Source organism: Haliotis asinina, chromosome 1 (genome assembly GCF_037392515.1).
Source record: "Haliotis asinina isolate JCU_RB_2024 chromosome 1, JCU_Hal_asi_v2, whole genome shotgun sequence".
Taxonomy (NCBI): Eukaryota; Metazoa; Mollusca; class Gastropoda; order Lepetellida; family Haliotidae; genus Haliotis; species Haliotis asinina.
In genome coordinates this window covers 89,187,119-89,199,475 of record NC_090280.1, presented here as the reverse complement: position 1 = coordinate 89,199,475, position 12,357 = coordinate 89,187,119, and the positions used below count along the sequence as shown (strand labels likewise).

Sequence of the window (12,357 nt, the reverse complement as noted above, 5' to 3'; positions counted from 1 at the left end):
GCGTTCATTATATCATTTCCTTCTCCTTCTCTCTCTCTCTGTCTCTCTCTCGCTCTTTGTGTGTGTGTGTGTCTGTGAGAGAGAGAGAGATTCACTCAGCTATCGTCAGCATCTGATAGTCAAAAGCCTATGTCATATATTTGGTTACTTGCATGTTTTGTCGCTTCACATATCTAGGTTTCAACAAGTCGCACTGTGATAGTTACATAGTGTGAACACTTAAAGACATTTCTCTCTAATATAAAGTTACATGGATGCAAAGGTAGTTTTATGAATTTTTGATAAATTTAAATGTTTCAGAATTCTGGAACATTTTGCATTACTTGGAATGACATAAATAGCTTTGAAATGTTTAGAAAGGTAATGAAAGAATATGACAAATCTTAATTCTTCTGCACAATTCCTGCAACATAATTTACAAAATAACAAAGCACGTAACTGACAAACGCTTTGGTATTGTAAGCGGATTAAGGTGAATGAGAGGTAGGGGTAGAGGGAAGGGTTAGGTTTGAATTTATTCCGATATCGCAAAGCTAGGTGACTGGAATATTATCATGAATATCCTACTCCGACACATTATACTGACACAGAGAAGACTAAGGCGAGCAGACAAATTAATATAAATAATACAGTTCACAGAATCAAACTAGGACGTTGTAGTCATGAGTCACGTTATACAAAAAATGTCCGTCCAACCGTCTTAAATCACGCTGTCTAAGCTTCTTATCGATCTATTTTCGAATGGGATCATCAGTAGTGTTTCTGCGAGACACGACAAATATCAGTCTGAAAACAATGAAAAGTCTCTGCAGATTGGTGAAAATTTTCGCCCGCAGCATTGAGTACAGATTGTTGTTTCATGCGCCGCCTCACTATTCCGTCTGTCTAATATAGCGTTATAATGGTGTTCCCAAGTGCTACTGTTCTTTATCATGGGAACAGTCGCACTGATTCATCCATACCCAATTTGCCCCTTGCCAGAGAAGCAAGACTCGTTTTAAGAAAACGCCGAGAGGTAGAACAAAGTAATTCCACTAAACCACAACCCACATATATTTCCCCCTTCTCCACAGTAAGCTTATGTTCAAAGAAACATTAATAATTCTGGCTTTCTCACCGACTGCGTGTGATTAAACCTGCCGCTATAGGTACCCGTAGGGAGCAATCGTTCAGTAGTGCGAAGGTCATCAAGCCTCAATTATCGGAGCCTATTTCAAGCCTCATTCCATTGGCCAGGGGAAATAATGAGGAATTTTGATATTCTGCCTAAATAACGTCATACGTCACAAGTTTTAATACACCAAGGACATTTGACAGAGAATCAGAAAGTCATTACGGTCGTAAAGGGAATCGTCCACACCGACAATCAAACTTTTCTGCACTGGCAATGGTACCCAATATGTTGACAGTATGAACTGTGATTGATATTTTCATACCCTGGTTTCACGGGGTACGTCGAAAACAATCTGTGATGGACTAAACCTCACGGTTTTCTCAGAAGAAAAACGAAATTTCAGAACTAGGTAATAAAATATTAGAAAGCAAACACTCATTTTTCTCACTTTTATGTACAAAGTGTTGAAATTTTATGTCTTTGTGAAGCCTTTGTCTTCCGAGATAAACACACCCGAGTTACCTCCCTTGGGTTATGACGTAAACGGTGCCAATTCAGACCAGTCTCCTGTCTAGTCCCAGAGCAAATCATATCGACAGTAAAATATATTGCGTCAGGAAATATGCAAAAACGTAGTAGTACTGCGCAAACTGGCATTATATATAAAATCGTAAGCAGCACTTACGTGCTCTGTCTTATAAACATTCTTCTCGTAATAAGGGTAACATGACACATGTGCAACATTGTTGACCTATGACATAACCATCAATTACTAAGTGGGACCTGGTCTGTCATAGCCCATCATACCACGCGCAAAGAGAGGTGGGAAGCAGCTTATGTCAAGGACACGACGTGTGCCTGAGTCAGTGAGTCAGTCAGTCAGTATGGGGTTTGAGCCGGTCTTAGCAATGTTCCATATCACGGCGGGGACACCAGAAATGGGCTTCACACATTGTACCCATAAGAAGAGTCGAAACCGGATCACCGTGACGTAGTACACATCCTCGACATCTTCAGGGACGTAGTACACATCCTCGACATCTTCAGGGACGTAGTACACATCCTCGACATCTTCAGGGCATACGTTCTGATAAATCTCCAGAGATGTAGAAGAGGTTCATAAGAACGCATACTCTGGCGATACCCAGCATGTGTAGTGCACTGACACGTGTATTCTTACGGAATTTACGAATGAACTTGCGCTTGTTCAGGGTTACCAAGTTTTGCAGTCGGAACATCATTATTCTCCAACGTCTTTCCTTACTTTTCTGAACATCGAGGCAGTACATTTTTGTTTTAAAACAGCATCCGACATGTTTTATCTACAGATCACTATCATATAATATGGCATCAGATGGTCAGGCTCGTTGACTTGGTTTACACGTGTCATCGACCTCCAGTTGCACAGATTGATGCTCATGATGTTGATCTCTGGACTGTCTGGTTCAAACTTGATTATGCAGACCGCCGCGTTAAACAACAACTTCACCGCAAAACCAAAGCTTGTATGGGATCCACCGAGATAGTATCCCCAATAGGTCAACGTGACATTTCGTTGGAACTGATGGCATGTTTTAAGTGACATGAGATTGTTAATAACCCCCAGTGTGAGATAGAATGTTAGACTGTTAACTGTTTACGACAGCTGACCCACGAAGCCAGACGATTTGACGGCAAACACGTTGCAGATACAAATATCCTTTACTGTAGCACCGATATTAATCTTTGATTGTTGCCTTTTCTGCCAAATACACCCACTGGGCATCATGTCATCACAAAAGGACCCACAAGATTTCGCTTTGAAAAAAGGCCAACGTTTGTCTGATTGCGAGAAAACTGTTTTGAAAAAAGAGCAGTGCACTGGAGACATTAACACTGAGCCATTGTATACTAAACACAACCCTCGTGCTGGCGATTGTCCTGGACACCTCTTGAACAGGGACCGGGATTAAACCCTGGGGGAATGCAAAAACTTGGAATGGCCATCTTGGAGGCAAAATGAAACCATAGGCATTGATTAAACAGCTGAGACAATGCGCAAGCTGAACATTATCTAAGAACACCGGGGATGAAGATAGTCAAGTTTCATCAGAAGCGACCCTGTTTCAGGGTCTCATTAAAACAAATGTAAATACAGTGCTGTAGCGGATTGTGTAGCACGCAGTGGCAGCCGTGATGTAGTCAGTGAGTGAGTTTAGTTCTACGCGCACTCGGTAATATTCCAGCTATGTGACGGCGGTCGGTAAATAAATATAATAATAAAAAAAAATAATAAAAAAAAATAAAAAATAATCGAGTCTGGACCAGATATCAACACCATGAGCATCGAGCAACGCAACTGGGGTTCGATGACATGGGTCAACCAAGTCACGTTCCCGTCAGTGCTTTTACGACAAGCATGCGTTAATGAAAATAAGCTCTAAACCGGACCTTCACGGATATCTGGCGACAAGGAGAGTGAGAAGGTATGAGATGGATGTGATGTCGAGTGACAGTGTCAGGTTTCAGACAGGAGAGTGAGGAAGGGAGCAAATGAGACGTCTGACGTCATGTGACGTTTTTTGGCGCTATCTGAAAAGAATGAGTTAGTTTGGCTTGACGCCGAGTGTCACGGTTAAGTGTGTGATGTCGTATATTTGACTGGGCTTCAGACAAGCGGCTGGTGAGTTAGGGCGCTGGAGATTTCTATGGAATCTTGGCAGGGACATTGTCGCCCTCACAAAAACAAGCAAAAAGTGACAGAATTAACAAAAGTGCGACAAGTCGACATTTGATCCAGCAATCAAACTGTCGCGCTTTGAGTAATGTTGGGGTTTTATTTACCCAATGAGAGCCAATGCGACTATTTGCAAGGTTACAATTGTCGTATTGTCGCCCAATCGAGGATGCGTCAAACCAAACATTAGTCAAACGAAACATGAGTCGAGTCAAACCAAACATTAGTCAAACCAAACATGAGTCGAGTCAAACCAAATTCCGACATTGACCTACTTTTAAGCCGATCCGAACTCCGACTCTACTAACAATGTTTACACTAAATTCTAATTCCCCGTTTTACCAGAAAGTGGTATTTACAAATTAATGCTGTTTCTAAAGTTTAAATTTATCGTATTTCTATATTTTATCCCGAGATTTAAGTAACACGTCGTAACTTACACGTCACAGACTGCCCCTGTTTGAAGACGCCATACGGTGATTCACAATTCTTCTGGCTCACTGGTTACACGTGTTTGCGTTCTTTGCGCTTAATAAGACTTGGTGTATTCTTGTACAGTACAAACTTTTCCTCGGTTTAACGACTTCAAGAGTTTCGTCAGAGCACGCTGACCGACATAGCACGCAGTAGGCCACAGCACGCTGTAGGACATGTTTGCAAGGATTAGAAGGAACGTAGTGTTGCAATATACATGCCATTAGATGTTTCAAATAATACGGGTGAATGCTTATCTATCCAGATGAATGAGTCTCAAAATTCTGGACTGGTTATTGTTCTAAGTTTCACAATGAGGCGGAACCCAGTCAGCAGGAAACGAGACTGCTATGTCATCAATGTTTTTGTTTTGAGCTCGACAACGCGACACATGGCCGAAATGTTAGGTTGTCGCATTATCACACTTACGTCAATTTTTCACTTTGTCCTTGTGTTTGTGCCCTTCTAGTATTCCATACGTTTGGCTTTGTGGAATCGGGAAAAGATTACTTGCATACATGACAGTTAATATAACTGAAAACTAAAAACTTTCACCTGCGTTTCATCTTTGGAACTCCGCTCTGCTCACACATACGGACATCTCAGCTTCATCCCTGCTCACATCATACATGCCACATCTGAGCTAACTTGGTTAACTTGGGAGTTTATTGTCACAACACAAGAACAACGAAAATACCCCCATCAAATGGTTACCCTGACATGCCTTAGCTGGCAGCTCCACATTGCCACATACTGCCTATTGAAGACGTCGACGTCATTAACGAGCTCGAACTAGAAATTGACAGTCTTTATCAAACAAAGTGTGCGACTGATGTATAACTCGATTTTCAACGGAACACAAAACTGGTCGTGAATGATTGATGGATTTAATGTGTTTTAATTGTTTTTTTTGTAATATTTTCAAATGAATGTTAGATTGCTATTTTCGACTCTGGAACAGGCATGTTTCTGATGAGGCTGTATACCAGGGTGTATCATCTCAGAGGATGTTTGTTTATTTGTTTGTTATTTAAAGCAGCGTTCATAATATTTAAGTAAAATATGTAAATTATCGAGTGTGGGCCACACAATCCTGCCATCGATATCACGAGCATCGATCTCCACAATTGGGATACGATGACATCTGTCAACCAAATCAGCAAACCTGAGTGAGTGAGTTAATATTTATCGTCACATCGGCAATATTGCAGCCATATCGTGATGAGAACGAGTAATAATGACACACTAGATCAAGAATATCTTGAAACGGACATTGTGCGGCATCATCAAAGACTTCCTACAACACTGTGCATATTGACACGGACATCGTGAAAGATTAGCAACGACTCCCTGGAACAAGGTGAATAGAGTCCTCCAAGTTCATTATGTGCCTATTTTAACGATCGTAACACAAGTAACCCTCGGGTGGCAGAAAAAGAATGTAAAGATGAATTCCACGTCGATCTTTGGAAACAATCACAATACCATTTCTCGAATTAAAAGAGTTCAACGGCATCAGCCATATTTTTATTGGTTTTTTTTCCTGCATTTTCAAAATTAGCAGCTGTTGACTAGGATAAGAATAACATTCCTGCAGCTGTATTCTTCTTTATCAACTGACATGCAAAACACAAATTTCTTCCTATTTCTAGGCAAGGCCGGTGGCTATTGGTTAAAGCTTTATTTCTAACGTGGGTGTCTTGTGTGAAGCCCATGTGTGGTGTCTCCCGCCGTGATATTGCTGGAATATTGCTAAAGGTGGCGTAAAGTCAAACTCATCCACGACCATATTATTTCAGTAAATATGGTGCAGCCAAAATTGAAATTATTCTAAGGAAACACATAGTCTGTTATATGGTAAAATATAACCGAAGTGCCCTCGTAATGGTTATCACGTTAGCGTGACACAGATATGACCCTGGCCGCCGTAGATTCTTCTGGCAATACTCTATTGACTGATCTTGTACTTACTTAATAAAGTAAGTACAACTCTACATATATATCAAATTATAGCATTCAGTTTTTATAGTTCTTTCTAGACACCGGTGCTCATGCTGTTGATCACTGGATTGCCTGGTCAACACTCGATTATTTCCAGACAGTCGCCATATAGCTGGAATAATGCTGAGTGTGGCGTAAAACGCTCACCCACTCTTTCTAGACCAGACAATACAGTGATCGATATTATGATTATGGACGCATATCGTCACGGAAAGAGACCAGGCCCCGTTTCACAAACTCTCGTAAGCCTAAGGTCTCATAACTTTTCTCGTTGCCTTTGCACCTCCTATGTTACAGTATGCCAGGTACAAATGCTACGAGAAAAGTTACGATACCTTAGGCTTACGAGAGTTTTGTGAAACGGAGCCCAGGCCTTTAACCTGCGAGCTTGAACAACCCTTCCAACTGGTTGTCGCTTAAGACCAAAATGTGGGCCATTCTATCTTGATGAAATTAATGTAACCCTATACATTGAAGTCCCGAATTCGACATATCCGAAGTTCGCCATTCACATGTCGGCTACCATAAAAGAACCGGGTTTGACAAAGCCACTGGGCCACTATATTTATATCAGGCCTCGATATATCAGTGGTATTCAGTAACACCATCGTTCTTATGAGACTGGGCCGTTGTTGGAATAACAGGATGGCTATAAACACCAGTTCATGACTATAGCTCATCTTTATATATTTTAATACATTAAAACATCTTAATAAAAAGTATCGAATAACTTAGATGTAACAGCAATTGTTGGTCATTCTGGAGATATTTGTTTGAATTTGAGAGATGTACACGAAAGGATCGGGTGGATAGACTCTCTGCCTTGCTGACACGTGAAACAGTTCCGTAGATCGATGCTCACGCTGTTGGCCACTGGTTTGTCTGGTCCAGACTAGAGTATTTACAGACCGCCACCATATAACCGGAATATTCATGAGTGTCATGTTAAACAAACATCCTCGCTATATCCTGTCGCGATAGTGATACCATTGCAGTACGTCTTATAACGAGGTGATACTGACTGTGTGTCTCGATCAACAACAACTCTGAGATAATCTCTCTGACTGTCGATAGAAAATAACACATTTCCTTCGAAATTATATTCAATTTGCAGAATTTATTGAATGCGGTTCATCTGTTGTTTATCGGACACAAGCCAATCGCACGATTAATCACTTGGCTGGGGGTCTAAATCTTTTGATCTCGATATAAACACGCCCTATGAATATCGTGACCAGGATGTTATGTACAACAGATTTGCGTAATTACATCTCCCGTGTTGCGCTGTAACGCCAGTCTACATCTCGTGGGATGTCAGAGTCTCAAATGTATTGCTATTTGACCACAGTCAGTTCTCACTATCTCTGTGGTCTCGCGATGATCTGGATCAAACATAAATCAGTTCACGGGAGATTTTACGAGAACATGCGTGACTTGGGTTACAACTTGCCGATATGAATTAATGTTGTTTAACCTAAAAGATAGCGTGTATGTGGGTGTCATCGGTGTTTTTTGGGGGTTTTTTTGTTTTTGTTTTCGTTTGCTTTGTTATGTTAGGGGTTTGGGGTTTTTTTTTGGTTTTTTTGGTTTTTTTGTTGTTGTTGTTGTTTTGTTTTGTTTTGTTTTTTGTTTGTTTCTTTGGGGTTGTTTTTTTTTTTTTTTTTTGTTTGTTTTGTTGTTGTTTTTTTTTGGTTTTTTTGTTATTTTTGGTTTAAAACTTCACTGAGCAATGCTCCAGCTATTGGCGGTGGTCTGTAAATATACGAGTCTGGACCATACAGTGACCAACAGCATGGGCAGCGATCTACGCAGTGCGGAATCGGTGACATGTGTCAACCAAGTCATCGAGCCTGACCACCCGTTACTCGCCTCTTCCGGCAAGAATGGGTTACCGAAGATTAATTCTAACCCGGATCTTCATCTGTGGCATCGATCAGAAACATTGTCTGAACGTTCGGGTTGTGCCAGTATCTTCAGACTAATGAGACACGTCGATAAAACGCGTCAGACATCTGACGCCCCAAGAAATGGATGCTCAGAGTGACGTGATCGTCATCACTTCTTACGACAAGCATGGGTTAGTGAAGGTAAATTCTAACGCGGATCTACACGGGTCCGCATCAGGAAGAGCATGAGTGAGTGAGTACGTTTAGCAATCTTCCAGCAATATCACAACTGGGGATGTCGGATACGGCCTTCACACCTATATAGTGAATCGAACCCGGGTCTTCCAGGAGACGAGCGAACGGTTTCACCACTAGGCTACCCCACCGCCCTCTTTGTTTCTGAAGAGTGTCCAATGCATTTAGTGAAGAGTTGGGCCTCTCCGCCCAGTGTGTTCAGAAGGTTTCAGAAAAAGCACGCCCGACTGTATATGAAGAGTATTGAAATGTTGCCTGGAGCTGATGGAATATTGCTGGATACAGAGGTGAAGATGATTGTCTGAAGAGATGAAAACCATCTAACAGCAAGTATACTGACTATTTACTGAACCTGTTCCAAGGAGCACAATGGACAGTCAAACGTTATATTGATCATACGCATTGTGACTTGTTTTGCAGAATTTCTGTGAAACATGAACATTTTGAGATTAACCCATTTCCTCCTAAAGTAATCTGATGAGTCTCTGTGATGGCGGAAAGTCGGTCTTCGCTTGACCTCAGTGTGACCAGGTCTATCACAATTATTTGCGTGAGTTTATCTTTCCTGGCAGTGCCAATCCATCTTGTATCGTGACGCGATTTGGACACTGAAGTTTGGAATTTCACTAAAAGAATACAATCATTCGCCCTTCCTGAGACTGATGGCCGTGTAAGATCTGTAAGTAATTCTTATAATGAAAGGTTCGACTTCTGTACCCAGTGCATATAATGGAAGTCCTACCTCTGTGTCCAGTTCATATAGTAAAGGTCAATCTCTGTGCCTAGAGCATATCGTGAAGGGTTCGACCTCTGTGCCCAGTGCATATAGTAAATTGTTCGACCTCTGTAACCCGTGTACATAATAAAGGGTTCACACTCAGTACCCAGTGCTTATAGTAACCTACCTAGTGAATATATTGAAGGTTTCGACCTCTATGTCCAGTGCATATACTGAAAAGGTTCGAAGTCAACGCTCTTTACCCAAATATAGAAAAAACACACCTTCTCTCGCTGTCGTTATCTTGTATACCTGTAACACCCCTTTTCATAGATTACACAAGATGTTTCGTCAGGTAGGAGACATTAATCAACATGCAAGAGCTTCGTAATTTAAGTTAAACCAACATCATGTTGCAGACTTTAGAGCACATTTTACTCTATAAATCATTCTGCGGGTTATGAGCCTTTCGCTCCTTTTTCGGTCACAATGCTAGTACTGTGGTTGATGTAGTTATTGAAGACGCTGCAAGAGTCACGGTCGCCACGCCTAGTCACGTGTAAGTATAATGTTCTTGACGTCAAAGGTTCTCATTTAAGCAGTCAGTTTGAAGCGTTCACTGTGACGATTCAGTTAGAACCTAATGCACTCTTGAAGGGTTATGACCAGATAGTGCATCTATCACGTCAGTGCTAATTAGCTGCTAACTGACTAGTCACTGTGATGTTCGAGGGTCCCAAGGTGCTAATTTACTGTAATTTACCTACAGCTGGCCAGAAGGTAATCATCCATATTAGTGGTGGTTAAAACAGACCCTAACAAGATATAACGATCTGATAATGAGTGAGTAGGTTCGTTTCAGTTTTACACCGCTTTGAGCAATATTCCTGCAACATCACGGTATGGACACCACGAATGGACTTCACACATTGTATCCCTGTGCAGATTCGAACACAGGTCTTAGGCGTGACGATCGAATGCTTTAACCACTAGACTACCTCTGATAATGATAAATAGGCGTATAACTGGTATGTTTTGGACATTAAGTTTGCAGAGTTTCGACGGCTATTGGAAACGCAAGGTCCAATGTACATTTATGATGCAACACAACACATACCACATTTGGAACTGCACTTTATGGCACGAGTTGCATGTCACGCTTTACAAATGGCATTGTGTAATCACAACACTGATAAACCGAATATATCCCCTTTGTAACGTCATGCCTTGAGTCCGTTTAGCTTAAGTGATGCATATGTGTACTCTTACCTTTGCCCGACAGACTGTTTGGTTAATGTGAAGCTGATATGTTTTTATACTTGACATTAATGCTAGCCTATCTCCTAGGTCGAGGTATAGCTCGGAAATGGCACATCCTGCCCGAGACTATACCCAGATGCCTTGCAGCAGATTACAGCATGACCGGCATCCTCCAACACAACATTTACACCATGGCGACATCGTCGGTAGGGCATACACTTGCAGATTTATTGAATACCAAGACTCGCTTCGAAGTTTCATAAAGGCAATTTTTCTTAATTTGAAAATTACTGAGCTAACCAGCATGCCATTTTTATCTAAGGCCGATAGGTTCGTAAGCTTAATATTTAGAGCTTTCCAACGTTTTAGCAACAATTATGTGTAAGCCCTAATCTGATATCAGAGTTGGTTGACGCTCAAAAGTTCAGTGATTTGCAATATATATCGATAAACGTCTTAAATGTGTAAATATACTATTAATTGCCGTATCATCGATAGTAAACGTAAGAGGTATAGAGTGTATAATACGTCTTCTCTATGCACAGGGAGTCTCATGTAAGCACCGGCTACATTATACGTCATGAATAAAGGAAATCAGAAGAATTTTTCTATGAATGTAATTTGCGTCCCATCATAAAACCGCATTATCCGCCTCAATAAAACGAATTTACGGCAAGCTTGCAACAGAATATGTCAATGTAACCGTAATGATTTTTTTTTATCAAGGACTTCGCTGAAAAAAAGCAACAGCATTTTTTTTTGTTGTGAAAGAATTATACTTGTCCTTGTCTATATTGCTTTTGTTATAACCTTTTAACTGACAATGGCGCATTCTATTCGTCTATTGTGATGAACATGACAGTATGTTATAACACATAACAAGATATAAATGATTATCAATGTATGTGATGTTTCATTAAAAGAGAAACACGTTTCACAAAGAACGAAGGTGATCATGCAATGTTAAAGAATGGGAGTTAACCTTAGTAAACACTGCATCGTGAAAGGAGCTCCAGGTTGATATACCCCATCTAAGTTATCAATACATTTCAGACAAACGCATATACTGCATGATCTATAAAAATACAAACAAACAGTATTAGTAACATGTAAATGCATTCTGACATAAAAAAATTTAAAAACATAAAAAAATTATCTGACCTATAGAGTTGTGCAAGACTGAGTAATCCACACGCTGTGGCGGCTCCTCGTGGCTCCTTTCTGTGGTCGGGAGGAGCTGCGATGCCGCTGAGTCGTTCACGACCACCACGAGTAGTGTGTGTATTGATCAACGTCACACGGAATATGAAGGCGAGGGAGTTGAACGTGTGACCGAGACTTATCTGAGGCCGTCTCTCTACAGGTATACTGTTATAACAGCCTCGTCCCATTGTACTTGTTGTTACAGGTTTAGATCTCACCCCGAGGTGCGTGGAAGGGTCTGAGTAGGCTGTGTTTTCGTTGGAGGAGTTTCAGAGTTCCGAATAATTGTTTATGAATTGAATGTTGGTGGTGACTTCTTTTCGGTATTTGATTACGCGCCTTCAGAGAACGTATATGACGATGAGCATTGTCGGGAGTAGTAGTAGCTGCACGGACAGTATATGTAGTAGTGATAGTAGCTGAAGGGGTAGCAGTAGTAGGATAGGATAGGATAGGATATAGGATATTTATATAGCGCACATATCCACGCACTAGTGCTCAAGGCGCTGGTATTTTTCCCCTCGATCACTGGATGTCATTCTCAACAGCACATCGTGTTTCAATCTCAACTCCCTTGGGAGTATACAACTCTTGCTGCCACTAGTCGTAAAGGTAGTAGTAGCAGCAGTAGTAGTAAACGTTGTGGCAGTAGTAGTAGTAATAGTAGCAAATGTGGTGGTAGTCGTCGTCGTCGTCGTCGTCGTCGTCGTAGTAGTAGTAGTAGTAGTAG

The 12,357-nt window shown here is 41.1% G+C and overlaps 1 protein-coding gene across 1 annotated transcript in view; it reads right to left on the bottom strand.

Annotated features, from left to right (window-relative positions):
* Positions 1–11,671, bottom strand: part of LOC137284059 (equilibrative nucleobase transporter 1-like) — a 69,623-nt gene extending 57,952 nt beyond the window's left edge. Inside the window, exon 1 of the mRNA XM_067815719.1 lies at positions 11,586–11,671. The gene's annotated coding sequence lies outside the window, so the exon portion shown is untranslated. The remainder of the gene's footprint in view (positions 1–11,585) is intronic.
* Between the last annotated feature and the right edge of the window lie 686 nt (positions 11,672–12,357).